Source organism: Halichoerus grypus, chromosome 14 (genome assembly GCF_964656455.1).
Source record: "Halichoerus grypus chromosome 14, mHalGry1.hap1.1, whole genome shotgun sequence".
In the NCBI taxonomy this organism is placed as follows: domain Eukaryota; kingdom Metazoa; phylum Chordata; class Mammalia; order Carnivora; family Phocidae; genus Halichoerus; species Halichoerus grypus.
The window spans coordinates 74,423,311-74,444,493 of NC_135725.1; positions in this window are offsets into that span (position 1 = coordinate 74,423,311).

The window sequence follows — 21,183 nt, forward strand, 5'->3', positions numbered from 1 at the left end:
AGAGAGGGCAGGGCCTGGCCCAAGCTCACACAGGATTTAGAGGAAAAACACTGGACTCACACCCCAACTCCTGACACCCTGGGCCAATAGCCCATAGTTCAAGGTCTCCCAGTCTCAGCACTGTTGACATTTTGGGTGAGGGGGGCTTTGTTGTGGGGGCGGTCCTGTGCAATGTAGAATGTTTAGTAGTGTTCCCGGCCTCTACCCACTAGATGACAGTAGCACGTCCCCTGAGTTGTGACAACCAACAAACATATCCAGCTATTGCCAGATGTCCCCTCCCACCCCAGGAGAGAGCAAAACCGTCCGTCCTCCCTTGAGAACCAGTGCCATAGTTGTGGAACCCGGCCGCAATCGCATATTCCACCACCCTCCATTTTTAGACTTTTTTGCAATAGGAGAGGCTGGGAAAAGTTCCTTTTGTCCCCAGGAAGAAAGTATCCCTCCACCTCCTGAGCCCTTTAGCCACCGCTGTGGGCAGGAGGGGGTTCTGGAATCTGAAGCCGACGGGTGCTTTGTCTGAGGACGCGACTCCATGTCAGACAGCCTCAGGATGTGAAGGCGGCCCTGGAGGGGGCCGTGAGGGGCTGGCCAGGGTCCAGGACCTCCTCCTGGCTAGGAACACTGCTTCCTCTGACCACTTTTCTTGGAGCAAAACTGCCTTTTTATTTTCTTGGGGAAATAAAAATAAATGCTGGTTCTTGTAATCCCATCCCCAATCCCATCTGGAAAAACCAAGCTCACAGAGCTTGGCTGCCCAATCTCCAAGGGGCTGTGTCTGGCAGAACCTGGAGTCACGATGGGAGCCTGAACATCAGAACAGGCTCAGCTGACATTTCCTTTCCTGTTACAAGGTTTCTTGGAATGTTAGCAGCCCCGGGAGGCAGTTCGTGGGCAGGCGGAATTTGGTGGAAAGGAGCCCTGGACAGGCCAGAGGCCAGCTCAGCTTCTGACTTGCTGTGTGACTTCAAGCCATTGCTCTAACCCTTTCCGGGCCTCAATTTCCCCATCTGCGAAGTGGGAGGAGCAGGGTTTCTCGACATGTGGTCCACGGATCACAGGATCAGAATCCCTTAAGGAATGTATTTAAAATGCATATTCCTGATTCCTCCCTCAGATGTCCTACAGCTTTGAATGAGCTTCCAAGTGATTTTAATGTGCTTAATTTGGGGGCCTGAAGAACCCCACATTTCCCCCTCCAGGTCTCAAGTTTGAACACACTAGAGTTCTGCAGGGTCTCCTTTCCCCCTCTAATCACCAAGTGGGAGGGTCTCAGCTGAGGGGAGGGGTACAGTTATGTGGTGGGTCGGGACTGGGCATTGCTCCTGAAAATTATCTGCTTTCAAGCTCTTGGCAGGGTCCCCAAGGTTCTCAATCCAACTGAAGTCACTGGTAAAGCACTTTATTCCTCCAACGATGAAACTCGAGCTGCTAGTTATAGAGTTTGGTTTCAAAATTGTGCCATTTATTATTTTTGTTGGAATGGCTTGTAAACCCTTGTATAGTCATACATCATTTATAACTGCATTATTCCACAAGAATGCATTTTCCAGATGAGGTCTATTCCTTCTGTGAAAAACTAAGAAAAAAAAAATCTTTCTTTTTATATGAAATGGAAGTCTTTCAGTATGTGTTACCTATTTATATCATCTGAAATGGAGGTCAGGGAACATGATTTTACTCCTGGATGCCCAAGGACTGTCATTGTGAGCTTCAACTCTTGTATGCACAATGCTTTTAGGGACTCCTGAATGTGTGGTCACTGTGCCTGAGCACTAAATACACCCCCTCCCCAAGATGCTAAATCTTCTGTTTGCTTTTAAACGTTTTGTTTTGTTTTTATTATTTTATTTTGAAATATTTCTGCCTCACAGCACGTGGGCAATTACTTCTTACCACTATCATGACGACGCCCTCTAGTGGAAAACCGGTAACCCACGCACGTTAGAATTCTTTGTATCCTAAGAGTTAATAAGCAACAGATGAGAAGATTCTCTGATGAGCTGAGGGCATTGACTTTTTACTTTTATTTTGGCAGCTAGGAATAGAGGGTAGCTTTTGTCTTTCTAATTTTAAGCCCAGTCCCAAAGGCCTCTGATCATTTTCTGGATAAATGAGAAATTAGTGCAGATACCATTTTCCACTAAGTAATTTACATTCCAGGTGGATTTGTTTTGCTTCTGAATTAGAGATGCTTTCATTTCCTCCTCATCCACACCCTGTTCTTGGAGAAACTGCTCCATCTCTAGCCCATGACACAAGACCCAGCTCATTGGCCTCCTGATCTCACACGGGCCAATCAGATTCTCTAGCCAGGAAATTTGCAACTGGGACTCAGAACTGGAAAAAGTCACCCGTGGGGAGCTGAACTTGCAGGCCCTGTGACTCAGGGGCTGAGACCGCCATGGGGAGCTGCCCTCATGGGTCATGGGCAAGCCCAGAGCCTGAAGCTAGGCTGTGGAATCCCTTGAGCAGAGATGCAGGGCAGGGGGTGTGGTGGTGATGGTGATGGGGGGGAGGGGCAACACAAGTGTCCCAAGTCCCAAGCTTGCCCTAATCAATTCACAGAAAATTGGGGCCATGAAAGCCCCAAAAGAGCCCTGGCTCTTTTCTCTACATTTGGGAGACTGAGACCCTGGGAGGGGCAGAGACAGACCCAAGGTCACCCAGAGGGTATGTAGGGATGTGGCTAAGCTGGACCTGAACTCTGCCGTGCTTGTTCTGCTTCCTATTCGGGCAACTGGCTGAGAGGCTGGCAGGCCATGTTTCCTCTCTCTTCTGCCACAATCTCATCAGCTGGGAATCTGAGGACTAGGCAGGTGCCAGCACGGCATGATTTTCTCCAAATGTCTCCCCCAAAGCTGGTCACAGTGTCTACAATTCCACCATCTTCTATTTCCAGAAGTAGCCCTGGGCAGGTGAATACTGTGTGTCTTGTTCACAGGAAAGATTGATTAATGGTTTGAAAAGCCCAAGATAAGGAAATCCACCTCTATTGACTCCCCAGGCAATTTATACATGCCACACAGTCTTATGAAGATATCCCAATTCCTCCCATTTTACGGGAGGAAACTGAATGTCAGAGAGGGGAGGTGACTTGCCCAAGGTCACACAGCAAGTCAGGAGCTGGGCTCGGATCTGCTTCCAGAGCCTAGGCTCCTTACTCTGAAGAGCCTTAGTGCTGAGTTCTGGAGCCAGGGGTAGGCCGAGGAGGTGGGCAGTTACAAGATGCACAGGTCCCATGGAATCATTCAGAGAGAAGAGTCCTGGCCTGAGCATCATGGCCGACTGGCTCCATAGCCTTGGACTCCTTTCTGGGCCTCCATGTCCTTACTTCCAAAGGAAAGCGGGACTGGATGTTCCCTGCAATCCCAGAGAACTCTGTGGGCTGAGAGTGGGGCCAGGCTCTGGAGCCTGGAGCAGGAGAACCTAGTGGCTGTAGCTGACTGTCCACCTGTGGTCCAGATTCTAAGTGACCAGACAGTAAGCTGGAAGGTTCTGGAGCTGACTGTCCTGCTCCACCCGCTGGTGCTTGTGGGCTCAAGTATGTTACATGAATGGCTCCAGCCTTAATTTCCTCATCTATAAAATGGGAATGATAATGATAATATCTATCTCATAGTAAGGATTAAGTAAGTTAATACATGTAAAGTCAGAACAGCGCCTGACGCTAGCGACTACCCCGTGTGCTAATGACAGCTCCCAGCCCCCGCGCCCCGTGGTACCCCGCTCGGGTGAGGAGGTTTCAGCTTCCAATGCTGCTGACCATCTACCTTTTCCCAGATGAGGTGGCAGCGCTGAGATCCCGCAGCTGGTCCCCGTGGACCTGTTTGCTGGGCAGAGTGAGTCCATGATCGCTCAGACATGACACATGGCCTGGCCGCCCCCCCCCAGGGGACAGCAGCCGGCCAGTCCTGAGCTAAAAATACCACTTTCATGAATGGAGCCAGGGAGGGCCATTCAGGGACCCACAATTAGTGTTTGTGTTAAAACCGAGCCTCTGGCTCTCCGCCCCTGGGCCTCAGCACCGCCCCTTCCGTGTGTTGCTGCTGGAGGGGAGACTCGCTCAGGGTTGGGGGGATTGTGTGCCATGAAGGGGGACCCGAGGGGAGGGGTGGAGTGCACTGATGGTTCCTTTAACAAGCAAGGAGCCCAATTCCCCTACAGCTTTGTGAGGTAAGACTGAAAATCCCCTTTTACATGGAGGAAATGGAAGTTTCCAGAGTTCACAGCCAAGGGGTATATAATCACATTTGGGCTCTGGATCTGTGTCTACTCCCCAAATCTCTTCCCTTCCCCTGCTGTTGCCGTGCGACAGCCCCTTGGGGAGTCCTGATGGACAGCTTTTCTTCTCTCCCTGAGACCTAGAGGTGTGCTCATGTCCTGAGGATCAGGGACAAAAATGAGGCTTCAGCTTAGGGAGCTGCCGAACCAGAACTGAAGTTGAGTTGGAGATGCCCCGATAGGTGGAGGACTGGGCTTGGGGTGGGCAGACAGAGCGACGGGTCCAAGCCAGCAGGAGGCCAAGGTGGGCAATAATCTTGGGGTGCCCAGCAGCCTACTGCTAACTAGACCCTCCAAGAATCTTCCTCCTGTGGCAGGAGCCAGGGACTGACATCCTTGGGATGGGACCTGGGTGCAGCTGCAGGGTGGCAGGCAGTAAGTGGTAGGCCGGGACCTCAGACCACCCCCCCCAAAAAAGGAGTCAAGCCAGGCCATGCCACTGCACTGCTAAAATCCCTTTCTGGGTTCCTTACTGCATGAGCATCTGAGGGCAGAGCACTAGAATAAATGAGGAGGTGGGACTTGGGGAATGTAAATTACAACACTGTCCTTTCCTGGAGAAGGATTAGGGGCCCCAATGGGGCAGGAAGAACAGCAAGGGCTCAGTGGGACATGGAGAAGAACGAAGGTCCAGCTCATGCTGCTCAGGAGTCATGGAGACCCCTCTGAACTCAGAAAACACCACCCCCTCCGCAGACCCTCAGGGATAGCCATGAACCAAAGGGGATGGCCATCCCTGCTGGCTGGAGAAAGAGCAGGAGATAAAGATGGTGGCCCTACCTTCAAGTTCCTCAGGTCAGATCCCGCATGAGCCCAAAGTGGGTTTTGGGGGGGGCTTTCAGGATTTGGGAAGTTGAGGCCTTTGGAACTTTGAGAATCTTGGAAATGTGAGAGCTTTTGGGATCTTCAGAAGTCTTGAAATCTCAGAAATTTTCTAACCTTTGGAATGTTAAAATCTGGAGCACTTTTGGAATCTTGGACTCTTCTGAACATTCTGGGATGTTGAGGGATTTAACCCGAGGGCTCTTTCAATCTTAGAGTGGAAGATGCCCTTTCGGTGTAGAGATGGACATTCACCAGCAGACATGGCCTCTCTCCTCCCACCAGCACTTGGAGCCAGTATTTCAAATATCCTGATCTTATGCAATTTTTCATTTCAGATTTTAAAAATAAAACTGTAGTGATCATCTTAAATTTTGTAATGCTGTGCTTCTTAAAAACTGATGATAATATTTGTTGGCTTATTGGATTTTTAAGATTCCAGGGGTTTTTTTTGTTGTTTTTTTTTAACGACGATTTTTGCCTCTCATGTCCTGGACTCGCCACATATTCTCACTGGGATGGGACGGAGAAGTCAGCTACTTTCATAGACGGGGAAACTGTAGGGAGAGGGCGCAGGATCCATTCAGGGTCCCACTGTGATGCAGAGTCAGATCTGGGCTTTCTGGCTCCTGGGTCTGAGCGGCGCCCACTGCCTTCCCTGTGCACCCCCCCCGCCCCCACCAACACCCCTGTTCTCAGTAGCTGCTCCATGGCTCAGGCTGAGGGCTTCCAGTGCCTTTCCACAGAGCTTTCTCCCGCTTCCAAGCTCCCCCTCTGCAAAATGGGGCCGCAGATCCTTGAGCCAGGCCCAGGCGGGTGAGACGCGGGTAAGGAGCGGGGATACTGCGTGTCACTCCCAGCACGCGGGATGCACGGGGAAGCCAGGAAGACGGCAGCTCGGCTACAGCAGGGCCGGGGCCGCAGGGCTGGCGAGCTTGGTGCAGAACTGGAGAGCCGATCAGATCCGGGTACTCTGTCTTCTCCGGGATCCTTCTCTAGCGTCAGCCTGGCGTCCTGCACCTGCCACCGTTGCCTCCTGCCTCCTGGCCTCTCCGAGCTGTCTCAGGGTTTCTGTTGCTTCGTGGGCTCTGCCTGCCCCTGGTTTCTGCTGCGCACAGCTCCTCTGAGCTCAAGCCCTCTGCAGCCCTGTGGCTTCCCTTTGCCTCCCTGCGTGTATCTCTCAGCCCCGGCTCTCACTCCCAACTTACACTCAGTGTCCCCTGAAGAGAGGACTTGGTTGACTTGGAAGTCCCCGACCTGGACAAGCCATGGATTAAAGGAACTCCTATACACGGGCTCTGAATCTTTCACACCAACAGGATGTCCAACAGTTCAATCGCGATGCTAACCCCCGGGGTTAGTGCAGACCCCACAGGTTTGGGGCTCGATCCCGCAAGACTGTCCCCACTTCAGATGCCAGTCCCAAGTCCCAGGGACCATCAGTACTCCTGACCAATGGGCTATGAATTCAGGGGTTCCCACATCCCCCTCTTGAGGTTCCATTTGCCAGAACAACTCACAAAACTCAGGAACGTGCTTTACTTAGTATTACAGGTTTATTAGAGCGGATGAAACTCACAAGCAGGCAATGGGAAGAGATAGATGCCTAGGATGAAATATAGCAGTTGGTGGGTGGGATGGCACCGTTTCCTGCCCTTTCCAGGCCTGCCACTCTCCCCCGGCAAGTTCATATTCACCAACCCGGAAGCTCTCCGGACCCTGTTTCGGACCCTGTTTCGGGGTTGTTAGAGAAGTTATGTAGGCCTGATAGATTTAATCGCTGGCCATTAGTGATTGAATTCCATCCCCAGCCTCTTTCCCCTCCCAGGAGGTTGGAGGGGCCGTGGGGACAGCCAGCCCCCATCCTGAACCTATCCAGGGGCCCCCTGCAAGGTGTCTCATTAGCATACAAAAGACAGTCAACTCCAAGGGATTTAGGACCTCTGTATCAGGAACCAGGAACAAAGATTGTACAGGCCACTTCTCAGGCCACCAGCCAACTTCAAGATCAGCTGCTCTTAGGTCAAACACCCACTTTGGTCCGGGCAGCTCTGGCCCTGGGGGAGGATCATGCAGTATGCTGTTGGTGGCCTCATGCAAGCCACTCAGATGGGGCGCGGACATGGCCGGTGATGGAAGTGGCTGGGCACCTGGGAGTCACTGATTCGTACAGGGACATCTAGGAGAAGAATCCCTGTGTTTAAGTGTGCTGTCTTCAGAAATCCTCTCTCCCCCACTCCTTCCTTCTTGTCACCTCTCCTTTGCCTTTTTTTTTTGAGAGAGAGAGCAAGTGCATGAAGGGGGTCGGAGGGGCAGAGGCAGAGGGACAGAGAGAATTTTAAGCAGGTTCCATGCCCAGAGCGGAGCCTGACACGGGGCTCAATCTCATGACCCTGAGATCACAACCTGAGCCAAAATCAAGACTCAGATGCTTAACTGATAGAGCCACCCAGGCACCCCCAGTATTTTATTATTTTTTTAAAAGATTTTAGTTTTAAGTAATCTCAGGGTTGTGAGTTCGAGCCCCATGAGTTGCATGCTCTACTGACCAAGCCAGCTAGGCGTCCCTCTCCTTTGCTATTTTAAATGACACATTGAAAAGAAAACAATTGTCTGCAGATTTCGCCATCCTGCGGCTGCCTGTAGATCAAAGGCCCATTCTCTCTCCACTTCCATGCTCCACCTCACCCCCAGCCCCTTCTCTCCTCACGCCCACCCAGTCACTCAGGTCTTCTGTTCTGGAAATAAACAAAGCCTTTTTAACAATTTTTTAAATTTTATAAAAATTTAAATTCAATTAGCCAACATATAGTACATCATTAGTTTCAGATAATTCAGATATTCAATGATTCATCAATTGCGTATAACACCCTGTGCTCATCACATCACATGTCCTCACTAATGCCCATCACCCAGTTACCCCATTCCCTCCACCACCTCCCCTTCCGTAACCCTCAGTTTGTTTCCCAGAGTCAAATCCCTATCAAAATACCATTGACATTGTTCACAGAGCTGGAACAAACAATCCTAAAATTTGTATGGAACCAGAAAAGACCCCGAATAGCCAGGGGAATTTTGACAAAAAAACCAAAGCTGGGGGCATCACAATGCCTGACTTCAAGCTGTATTACAAAGCTGTCATCATCAAGACAGTATGGTACTGGCACAAAAACAGACACACAGATCGATGGAACAGAATAGAGAGCCCAGAAATGGACCCTCAACTCTACGGTCAACTAATATCCAATGGAATAAAGACAGTCTCTTCAACAAATGGTGCTGGTAAAATTGGACAGTCACATGCAGAAGAATGAAACTGGACCATTCTCTTACACCATACACAAAGATAAACTCAAAAATAGATGAAAGACCTAAATGTGAGACAGGAATCCAGCAAAGCCTTTTCTATCTAGAATGCTCTTTTCGGGCACCTGGCTGGCTCAGCTGGTCTAACGTCTGACTCTTGATCTCAGGATTGTGAGTTTGAGCCCCACGTTGGGTGTGGAGATTACTTTAAAAAAATAGATAGATTCTAGCACCTATCTTTATCTATCTATCTATCTATCTATCTATCTATCTATCTATCTATCTATCATCTATCTGGGTGCCTGGGTGGCTCAGTTGGTTGGGCATCTGCCTTCGGCTCAGGTCATGAACCCAGGGTCCCGGGATTGAGTCCAATGTGGGGCTCCCTGCTTAGCAGGGAGTCTGCTTCTCCCTCTCCCTCTGCCCCTCACCCTGCTCATGTGCACACACTCTCTCTCTCAAAAAAAAAAAAAAAAAAGTAAATAAAAATCTTAAAAAAAATAGAATGCTCTTTTCTGCCTGCACCCCCCCTGCTGGCTAAGTCCCCCTCCTCGGGCCCTACCTGGCCTCCCACTCTGAGTGACACACTCCTCCCTGTACATTTCCTTAATCATACTCATTAGGCTTTCTAATGATAGACTTCTTTGCAGGATTGTTTACTAAATCACTAGACCTAAGCTCCAGGAAGGCAGGGATCAATCCTGTTGTGTTCAGTGCCGTGCAGAAGCACCTGGAGTAGGTCTGGCTTAGTAACAGCTGCTGAATGAATGATTGAATGAATGAATGAATGAATGAGGTTGAATCAGAGATAATTATAATATACAAAGGCTTATATGTATGAGTGAATTAGGAAAATGAAACAACTTGAATATTCAAGAATAGCCAATGAAAAATACATTTAGTAATCTACCATGGAATTTACATGGTCACTAAAATCACTGTTAATTTTTTTATTATTATTATTTTTAAAGATTTTATTTATTTATTTATTTGACAGAGAGAGACACAGCGAGAGAGGGAATACAAGCAAGGGGAGTGGGAGAGGGAGAAGCAGGCTTCCCGCTGAGCAGGGAGCCGGATGTGGGGCTCGATCCCAGGATCCTGAGATCATGACCTTAGCCGAAGGCAGACACCCAACAACTGAGCCACCCAGGCGCCCCTAAAATCACTGTTTAAAAGCATATTCATACCCAACATCATTAGTCATTAGGGAAATACAAATCAAAACCATAATGAGATACTACTTCGCACTCAATAGAATGGCTATAATTTAAAAAAGAAGGGTGAGGGGAAATAAGCAGTGTTGGTTAGGATGTGGAGAAATTGGAATTCTCAAACATTGCTGATGGGAATGTGAAATGGTGTGGCCGCTGTGGAAAAAAAAGTCTGGCCGTTTCTCAAAGAGCTAAACATAGAATTACCATATGACCCAGCAATTCAACGCCTAGGTATATAACCAAGAGAAATGAAAACATTTGTCCACACAAAAACTCATATGTGAATGTTCACAGCCGCATCCTTCATAATATCCAAAGAGGGGAAACATCCAAATGTCGATCAACTAATGAGGGGATAAACAAAACATGGTAAATCCACACAGTGGAATAATATTCAGCCAATATTCATGCCACAACACGGCTCAGCCTTGAAAACATGCTAAGAGAAAGAAGTCAGACATGATTCCATTGATGACCTCTCCAGAATGGCAAATCCATAGATAGAAAGTGGATTAGTGGTTGTCAGGCGGTAGGGAGAGGGAAGATTTGGGGCTGACTGGTAATAGGTACCAGTTTCTTTTGGGGAAGATTGGAAATGTTCTGGAATTAGTAGGGATCGCTGTACAACCTAGCAAATACACCAAAAGCCACTGAGTTGTACACTTTATTATTTTAAGAAAAAAAATTTTTAAGTAAACTCTACCCCCAGTGTGGGACTCGAACTCACAACCTGGAGATCAAGAGTCACATGCTCTACCCACTGAGCCAGCCAGGCGCCCCTCGAGCTGTATATTTTAAATGGTAAATTTTAGGTTATGTGAATTACATCTCAGGAAATTAATTAAAAGCGTCTTCAATGATAGAGAGTGCTCATGATTTATTAAAGGGATAACAGCAGGTACATAATCTAGCTGCAGTATGTGCTATAATCTATACAGACCACAATTTCTAAAAATTATTAGAGAGACAGAGAGTAGGAAGTACATATATGCAACCACAAACTCAAACATGTAAGAAATGTCATGTCTGTCTCAATTTTTAAAATGACCTTAGATCTGACTCAGACCCTGGCCCACTGAACCAGTAGGAAATTCAGTCTCAGTCACTTGGGGCCTCGTTCCTCTCCTCTCTGTCCTCACCAGCAGGGGAGGTGGGCCTTTCAGGTTCTCTTCAATCTGGCCAGATGCTTCCTTGGGGTATGGAGGGGGATTGGGGGAGTGGGGTGTGTTTGGGGTTCAGCCTCCCTGGACCTCTTCAAAGCCACCCCCTCCAGGCTCCCCTCCATTCCCCTCCTCACCCCTCCCTCTCTTCCTTCCTCTCTGATCCTAAAGCCCCTCTACCCCTCTTCTTCTAGGACACTTAGCACAAGACTTGACATTTTTATAGCATTTGTCTCTGTGGGTGGAATTATAGGTGGTTTTCATTCTTTTTCTTTAAGGTTGTTTGAATTTTCTGCAATGAACACATATTCCTTTATTGATTTAAAATAGGATTTTAAATCAATCGGGCTCCTTCCTCAGTGGGGAGCCTGCTTCTCCCTCTGCCTGCCGCTCCCCCTGGCTTGTGTTCTCTCTTTCTCTCTGACAGATAAATAAATACAATTTTTAAAAAAGCAAAAAAAAAAAAAAAAAAAAGCTATCAGAGCCCAGGAGGGCTGGGCTAGGTCACTCAATATGGAATTTGCAAAAAATTGGGCAGAGAACGCCCTGACCCTTGAATCTAAACCATTGAGAAAAGGGAAAGGGAGAGAAGATTTGTGAGAAACTCCTTGAAGGAAGGTTTTGTGTGGGGGCTGGGGCACGAGGGGGGCAGGGGTGTGAGGGGGCTTCTACCTCCTGTGTCTTAATGAACCAGCTGAAGAGAGCTTGACATGCATTCCCTGAAGGCGGGGGTCACTGGGGACTGGAGAAAGTGCAAGTAGCCTCTGTCAGGGAAGGGGGGCGCACTGAGTCAGGGATGAGTGACCCTCCTCCCAGAGGGTCTTCCCTGAAGCCTCTGTGGGCCAGGAGAGTAGACCCGCACAAGAGAATCTTCTGGAAAGGGGAGGGGTCTTCCTGGGGGAGTGTTTATGGGGAGGAGCCTTCATGGGGTGGGGGTGGGGGGGACTGTGTGTGGGAAGGCAGAGGGAGAACGCTGGCCCAAGTGGGAGCCTCACACAGAAGCAGCCGGGGAAGAAGTTCCCCGTTCCTTCCTTTTGCTGTCTTCCCTACTGCTGCTCAACCCTGGCTGGCTTCAAACTGCAGCCTGGACTCTGGGCTGTGGCAGTGGGGAGAGAAGATGCTAACTCCTGCCCCTATTTCTGGACCAGAAAATTCTGCTTGGTTCCGGGCATTCCGATTCTCATGATTTGTCTCAGAAGGACTGTCCTTACCTAGGGCCAAGCCGAAAAGTTGCTCGAACCCAGAGCCGCCCCCATCGAGTGCATTTCAAAGAGATAGGGAGACATAAAAATCAAGTTCTGTTTTCGATTCTCTCACCCGCCCGGCCTGTTCAACCTGCTGGCTCCAGTAGCTGCCTTTGCAGCAGCCGCCGTGAGCCAGGCCTTCACCTGCTGCAAGGAGCGCGAGCCTCATGTGGCCTCACGACGCTCCTAGAAGCAGGCAGCGCCCTCCTGATGATCCGGAAGGAGAAACCAAAGCCCAGAGCCATGAGAGTGCTTGTCCTCGGTCACACAGCATGTAAGTGACAGATGTGCGGGCGTCTGTGAGGGACAGGCCTGCCTTAGAGTCTCTGTCTCCCCATCTGGGGAACGGGGGTGTGGTGGGTTACCCTGCAGGGTCTTCGGAGCCTTTCGAGGGTGAGTAGAGGTGCTCTGTGCACAGTCAGGGGTGCGGTCAAGGTCACGCCCTTCTCCTTGGGCCTGCCCCCCCCCCCCCAGGCGCTGTCTCTGGCAGGGACTGGAGCTGTGTGTTTGGCCTGTGGGTCCTCGTGTCTGGAAAGCATGGCTTGCTGGCACGTTTGGCTTTTAGATTTGGAAATCCCCCCTTCTGTCCCCCACCCTCCATCTCTGAGCAGCTGACAGCAGGAGCCCTGCTGCCAGGCTGGAGGGGGCCAGGCTCTGGGAAGGATCGCTGCCTCCTCTCCGGAGAGCTGCCAGGGGGGAGGTCTGGCTGCCTCAGCCTTTCTCAGGCAGAGCTCCATGCTAACCTCACTTGACGTCGATGTTTCTGGTTTACTGGGAACCAGGCAGAATCCGTGGAGTCCTCAAAATATGAGATGCTGAGGTTTTTTCTGCTGGTGTCTGCCTGGCACCCTCCTGGCCCTTCCAGGGAGGGCCAAGGAATTGGGTTTACAGAGACCTGGAGCCCAAGGAGATGAAGGATAAGTGGGGGGGCAGTTCTCTTGGGCTGCCCCCCCCCGCCCGCCCCCAGAGGCAAGAGTCCTGCGCCCCCGCCTCACTTGCCCTGTGATCTCAGGCACAGCAGGCTGCCCTCAGGGCCTCCTGAGCCCATGCAGATGTAGGGAGGACTCGTAATTTTCCCTCTACCCTTTTGAGCTCTTAACTGAGATACAGGACAAATTTACAAGAGAAAACCAAGCAGCAGTTTATTACCACGTATACGTCATGGATCCAGGGGAGATTTCCAGGAAGAGTAACCCCCCCCTTAGAATTCAGGCTTAAGCACCATCTTAATAGGAAAGGGGGGAGGGGGATGGAGACCTCTAGGGGAGAGGAAGTGGGTTTTCGGAAAGACGAATGGGGTCTTAGAAGAATAGACGGGAGGTGTGATAGTTTGTGACACTGTGTGTCTGGGTGTGGCATTCACTTTCTAGGATCCTCTCCTGAGTCTAGAGTCAACCCCCGCCCCCCCCCCCCCACACACACACCAGGGGATCTAGGACTGTTGAGTTCCTTTAGGAGGACCTGTCTTTAGGCAAATAGGGGAGTTCAGAGAAAGCCTTTCCTGCATCTGCTGCTTTTCAGGAGCGGACAGCTCAAAATAATGAATAGACCAAAGCGGCATATTGTGGGGTGACCTTCTGCTACCCTTCATGTGAAAATGGGAGGAGTGGTTCTCCACCGTGTGTGTGTGTGTGTGTGTGTGTGTGTGCTCATGTGCGTGTACGCATGTGCTTGTATGTACAGGTGTGTGTGAGGGAGAGATGGGGGCTTGGGAAATGGGGGGCATTTGGGGTTGTCACAGAGACGGAGGTGGGGTGCTGTTGACACAGAACAGGGGAAAGCCAGGGATTCTAAACGTCCCACTGTGTGGGCCAGTCCCACACAGTGAGGGCTGGTCATGTCTCATTGAGGAATTCTGGATAAGATAATTTTTCAAGGTTTGAGACTTTTGGTATTTTAGGATCATTAATGGCGGAAAAAAGCCTGTTGCTGCTTAATCTGAGGAAGAATTTTCTCACGCTATTATAGTTACCATCACTGAGCCCACTGAGCATCAGGCACAGTGCCAAGGAATGAGGAAGCCGTCAAAGACCGCATTGCCCTGTAAGAGGGTGACTCTAGTTAATTGGAAGGCCCCTTGGTGGGTGTCACTGAGGGAAGTTTTGGGATTAAGGGCTGGCAGCAGCAGTCCTGTCCCTAACAGGCTGGAGTTGGGGCCTGGGAGGAGAGGTAGGATGGGGGTAGAGACCCTCAGGGGGCAGAATGCTGGGTCCTTGGGAGGTGGGGGCCCCATGAGGCAAATTGAGCAGGGCAAAATTCTTGGAGGTGTGGAATTGGTGAGAAAAAAAGGATGCCTTAAAACAGGGATGTCAAATGTTCAATATAAAGTTGTGTTCTGCAGTGTAAACATTTTCCCACATTCCTTCTTTAGCTAAATCTAGAGCACCCCCACAGATGCCTTCGGGGAATGGGTTTTTCCTGGTAGTGGAGGAAGGGGCTGAGTATGGCTCCCAGCAGATGCACCAAGGAACTGAGACAGTGCTCCGGGGGCTCCTGAATCATCCCCACTGAGTTAACTCTGAGCAGGTTGCAGAGGAGAAGCAGAGAAACCACGAGAAAGAAAACCTCTCACGTCGAAATCGTGGGGAGGGCTTGGGACTGGGAGCCAGGGGCTCATGGCAATCCAGTAACTCCAATCTCGAGGACGACTGGCATTTATTGACTGCTTACCCACACAGAGCAGGTTCGGAGAGGCATATGTAATGGGGGGGGGGGGTAAGCAAGCAGGTTGTCAGTTCCGGTTAGCTGTGTGGTCTTGGCAAGTTACACACACTTCTCTAAGTGCTGGCTTGCTCATCTGTAAAATGGGGGCAACGTCAGCGCTCCCCGTGGAGCTCGTTGTGAAGATTAGATAGTATAATGCACGTAAGGCACAGAACGCAGTCCATGGTAAACCCGTGGTTATCATGATGATAGTCACTATGTTCCGTATCTTCAGGGACAGGGGGACTGCGGCTGACATTTGGGTTCCCATATGTTCTCTCCTTTCGTCCTCACACAAGTTCCATTAGGCAAATATTCAGCTCCCCGCTGTGCAGATGAGAAGTGGAGGCACAGAGAGGGAGAGCAACTTCCCTTGAGGCCACGCAGCTAGCCAGCCCTGGAGTCAGGTTTGAACTCAGGTCTCTCTGACCCCAGAGCCCCAGTCCCGCTGCTCCTCCGGGCAGCCTTCAGGGGCTGAGGCTGACAGTGGGGTGAGGTCCCTTGACAGGTCATGAGCTCCCCGTCCCTAGGCAAACTGGTAGGGGGTTGCTGCCCTGGGCAGGAGCACAGAAGGGTCCTCGCTCTAGGATTCAATTCTGTGACTAGTTTCAGGCCTTGGGAAGGGCTGTGGGAATTTACTGGTGAGTTTCCAGGCCTGGGTCATGAGGTTAGAGGGCCAGGGGGTGCCAAGAAAGCCTGCAGACCCAAGAGGCCACTGTGGCCCTTAACACACGCGGAGGTGGTATGCGTGCGTGCACGTGTGTGTGCGTGCGTGTGCTGAATCAACATTGCTTTATTTCCCTCACCAAGAGCCCCAGCCTTCCTGGTGAGGTCACCTCACAAGGAACAGTCTGCGCTCAAGGTCACAGGTGCTGACACAGGATATGGGCACAAAATTCCGGGAGGAAGTTGACAGGGGAGAGCTGAAGGCTTGGCGACCACTGTGTCCCTGACGTTCTTTATGCAGCAAGCCTGGCTTCTGTTCCCTGGGGCTGGCCAGAGGGTGCCCGGCCTCAGGAGACAGGGGGATTGAGAGCCCCACAGGTGGGTCCGGTGGCCTGGGAGTAGGAGACACTGAGTCACGAAGCTGCTGCGCCACTAACTCATTGGGTGACCTTCTTTTCCATCATCCTTTCTTTCCTTTCTATCTGGAAATGGCCTGGGCCACTCCTGTGGGGTGAGCAGGGTCCTGGATGCCTGATTGGAATTCCTTGGAATTCCCCAAGCTGGGAAAATGCAGGAGTATTCCCCTAAAAGGCCTGGTGGGTGAATGACTGGCCCAAAGAAACATTATTATTGCATCAAAGAAAAGGAAAGCAATTTGGTGCAGAAATTTCCGGTAGGAAAGGTACGGGGGACATTCTTGGGTGGGGGTGGGGGTGGGGGGTGCTTTCTTCCTGCTTAGGGCAGTGACCTCACGGAGGAAAAAGAACAGCTGTTCCCATCACCTCAGGGCTGAGTGTGAGAAAATGGGCTGGAATTACAGCAAGAGGGATTCAGGTTAGACACTCAGTTCCACCTGATAAAGCAATCACTAGGGTCTCTTACTCCATATGGGCTTCAGTCGGAAGTTGTAAACAGGTTCAACACGGCTTACAGAAACCCACAGGAACTGAGCAAAAACGGAGAAGAATGGGGAAGATGAGCTTTCAAATCAACAGTGGAGTTCTTAGTATCGGTCATATTCCTGGTACTGTGTTGGGTGTCTTGGTAATGGGTACATGGTCTGTTTCTCAGAAACTTGCAGCACATTGCTGGAACGGGTCTGAAAACCAGTCAAAAGTAAAAAACAATAAAAGTTCAAATCCAGGATGTAGTATTTATTGAGCGCTTGCTGGGCGCTAAGTACTTTGTATACAAGAGATTGGGGAATACGTGGAGAAAATAGTATTAAAGGTCCCTATATCGTGGAGAGGCAGTGTGCTCAGAGAGGCTGCATTCCATGTTCAGGGCCACACAGCTGCCAGGGGTAGGCCGGGCTTTCCCCAGTGTGCCACCGATGTCCACGCTGGATGCCCCAGCTGGGGCCTTATCTCATTCCTTCTCTACCAGGCACTGTGCCACATGGTGGGGGTTCTAGGGACAACAGGTCAGACCCCATCCTCCTGGTTTTACCCTCTATGGCTGGTTCAGAGGAGGAATTTCTGCTGTTGGAAACTCAAAGTCTGTAGACCCATTCCAGAGGCATTCAAGGGAGCAAGAAGCCTCATTAGGGATGCAGGTGCTTGAGAAAGGTGGGATCAGAGAGGGCACCCAGAGGTCAGGCTAGGTGAGGACAGATGTCCCTAGCTCCAGGATCAGTCACAGAGGGAGGTTCGCAGTGGATGGAGATGTTCTTGGAGTCCCTCACTGGAGTGCCTGGGTTTTCGCGTCCCAATTGTATAGTGAATGCCCCTTGGAAGCAGGAGGGTAGGACGGTTAGGAGCACTGACTTTGGAATTGGGCGTATCTGGACTCCACCCCAGCTCCAGCTCTGTGTGACCTTGGACAAGTTCCTTGCCCTCTCTGAGGCTCCGTTTCCCCAACCATTTAACAAGAACACTTTCTTTGCAGGGATGTTGCGTGTGGAGCATTTAGCCCAGTGCTTGGCACATCGTAAGCATCCCCACAAATGGGGGCTGCTTTCACTCAGATTGTGACTGGGCCAAGTCCTGTCTCTGCTTTGCTCTCTGGTCTCACTTTCTCCAGATAACAGGACGTCTTCTTCTGAGCAGCTCTGAGAGGCCAGGGCTCTGCCGGAGACTCTGGGCAGGGGCTGACCAGGCACAGTCCCCATGGAGATCAAATTTCCAGCCCCTCAGTGAAGCCAAGTAAACACAGGGGAGACAGCGTGACTCCCTCAGCTGCCCGCTAACAACCAGATTCCCGAGGCCACCGCAGCCGCGGCTGCTCACTCCCAGTGCATCTGGCTCCGGTGTCCCCAGGCCCTGCTGCTGTCACTCTCATGAGACCCTGGGGTTTGGGCTGGGGTGGGGCATCAGCTGCTTCCAGGAGCAGATGGCTTTTCTCTTGGCGTTTTCCTTTCCAGCTCCCTCCTCCCTCTGTCGGTGACTTCACCGGCCCACTAAAGCTGCTCCTGGAGGAGACTGAGCCCAGGATGCTAAGGAAACTCCCTCCCCCAGCCCTGAACGTGCTGCACCCCCATTTCTTTGTGGCCTCAGTTTGGTAACCTCTAAATTTGTCTTCTGTTCTCTGGCTTTTCACTTTCCGAGAGAAATCACGTATTTACTGAGTGCAACTATGGACTGAGCATAGGTAAGCGAGACGTAGGATCCCAGCCTTTGAGGATTTTACAGTTTCTGCCTGATGAACTCTTATTCAACCTTCAAAGCCCAGTTTCAAATATCCTCTTCGGGCTACGCATCTCATGCCACTTCCTCAGTGGTTCTCTGCATGTGGCCACAAGAGCTTTCCAGGGGCTCTTTGGGGCCAGCTTGCCTATTGAGAACCTTCACGGCCCTGCTTCCCTCCAGATTCTCCCACCCACCATTTCTGAGCAACCCATACTCACCCTTCAGATCTCAGCTCAGATGGCACCTCACACAGAGTAAGGGCTTCACCCTCAAGGTCATTATCATGGTCTGTAAATTAAGCATTTATAGTGTGTTTGTATGATTCCTACATGCCTCTGTCCCTAGAATGTAAATTCTACAAGGGCAGAGAGCCTGGTGTTTGATCACTTTTGTCATCTCAGAGTCTAGTATGGGGAGAACTCTCAGTATGCATCTGAAGAGCGAATCTGCTCTTCCGTGAAGTCTTCCCTGATTTCCTCAGGTAGTTTCTCTCCCATCTGCACATCTCTTATTACTTTCTTTCTTGTCTGACTTTGCTTATGAATTTTCTTCTGAAATACTTTATGCATACAGAAAAGTATATAAAGTGTGTGTACAGGTTAAAAAAAAATAATCTTCAAGCAAACACCCACTTAACTACCACCCAGGTCAAGATAAAGAACATAATCTGCAACTCAAACCCCCAGTGTGCCTGTCCCTCCCCACAAGAGTTACCTATGACCTTGCTTTTTGATCATTTTCTTGCTTTCTTTTATAGTTTTGTTATCTACATAGGCATTCCTAAACCACAGAGTTTAATGTTGCCCATTTTTGGAGATTTATGTGCACAGAATCATACTGCACATATTTTTTGTATGTGTTTGGCTTCTTTGGCTCAATATTATGTTTGTGAGGCTCATTCATGTGCAGCATGTGATGGCAGTTCATTTCCTTTGCTGTAGATAGAATATTCTGTAGTGTGACACCATTTATTTAGTCATTAGAGTTTAACTGTGCTGCTATAGGCTTTCTCTTTTGTCTCCTAAAACACACGTGCCTTCAAATTTTAGGGTATATACCTAGGAGTGGAACCCTTGGGTCAGAGGATATACACTATACACTGCATCAGTTTTATTAAGTAATGCCAAACTATTTTCTAAAGGGTAGCAATTTACACTCCCTTAGCTGTGAACGAGAGTTCCGTTGCTCCATGGTCTTGCCGACACTTGCTATTGCCAGATTTTAAATTTTGGCCCACCTGGTGGGTATATTATTGCATCTCATGATCTTCGTTTGCATTTCCCTCTGGACCGGTAAGCTTAAGGATCATTTCATATTGTTATAAGCCATTTGGATTTCCTTTTTTTGGGAAGGGTCTTTCCAAGACTTTTGTTGTTTCTTTTTCTTATTGATTATTGGAATTTATTCTGGACACGAGTTCTTTGTCAGACATGTGTTGTGAATATCCTCTCCCACCCTGAGTTTTGTCCTTTCACTCCCTTAATTGCATGTTTTGGTGACCAGACATGGGAAATTTTAATGTAATAAAATGTATCAAACTTTTCCTTTATGTTTAGTGCTTTTTAAGAAATCCTTCCCTACCTTGGGTTCATAACATCTTTTTAAAACTTTATAGTTGCTTTTCATGTTTAGATCTGCAATCTACACGGGCTTGGGTTTTTATTTTGGTTTTTTTTGTGTGTGGTTTTTTGGTATGGTGTGAGGTGGAGATCGAGGTTCATTTTTTTTCTTCCACATGAATATCCAATAGACTCAGCATCACTTGTTGAAAAAAATGTTCTTTCCTGACTACATCCCCTTTTCATAAATCAGGTGTCTACCTGTGCCTAGGTCTGTTTCTAGATTCTGTTTCACTGGACTGTGTGTCCATTCTTGTCCCAACATCACACCTTTCTGTAGCTTTACTTTACTATTCGGTAGCTTTTTTTTTTCTTTTTTAAAGATTTATTTATTTATTTTATTTTAAAAGATTTTATTTGTTTATTTGACAGAGAGACACAGCGAGAGAGGGAACACAAGCAGGGGGAGTGGGAGAGGGAGAAGCAGGCTTCCCGCCCAGCTGGGAGCCCGATGCGGGGCTCGATCCCAGGACCCTGGGATCATGACCTGAGCCGAAGGCAGACGCTTAACAACTGAGCCACCCAGGTGCCCCTATGCTATAGCTTTATACTAAGTCTTGACAGCTGGTAGAGCAAGTCTTCCATCTTGTTACTCTTCTCTAAGAGTGTCTTGTCCTGGGCCACCTGGCAGGCTCGGTCAGAAGAGCATGTGACTCTTGATGTTGGGATCCTGAGTTCAAGCCCCGTATTGGGTGTAGAGATTACTTAAAAATAAAGTCTTAAAAAAAAAAAAAAAAGAGTGTCTTGTCCCTTTGAATTTCCATATGCATTTTATTTTTTTTAAAGATTCTATTTATTTATTTGAGAGAGAGGGGGACAGTGAGCACGAAAGAGAGAGAGAGAGCACACCAGCAGGAGAGGTAGAGGGAGAAGGAGAAGCAGGGAGCCCGATGGGGGGGGCTCGATCCCAGGACCCCCGGGATCACAACCCAAGCTGAAGGCAGATGCTTAACCAACTGAGCACCCAGGCGCCCCTCCATATGCATTTTAGAATCAACCTTTCAAGTTCTGCTAACACACACACACACACACACACACACACACACACACACACCTCTGAACTTCTGCACTCAGCCTTCGAAGCACTTAGCACTGGATTATAGATGTTTCTGTGTCTGCCCACCCCACCCCCTTCCCCGGCCCTGATCCCTGGTTCTCCCTAAAGGTATCAGTTCCTACAAGCCACTCGAGGCTTGAGCATCTTTCCAGGCTGGGTGTGAATCTGGTGTTTGAAAACATGTGTGCAACAAAGCCCCAGCAAGCCAGTTATCTCATCTCATCTTGCATTCAATCAATGAAACTGCAGTCAGATCCATGCTGGAGGGGAGCTGGCTGTGTTGGATGCACTGAGAGATGTTCTAGAATATTGTTCTCCAACATGGCACCTCTGTAAAGAATTTTCAAGGATGATTTTAATGATGCCCAGTGTTTTTATATGCTGACTTAATTAAGAACCAACTTTCGAATATGACAGGATTCCACTTACCCTCTATGGCACCAACCTCCCTGGTAACAATTTTGCAAGCTCCTTGAAA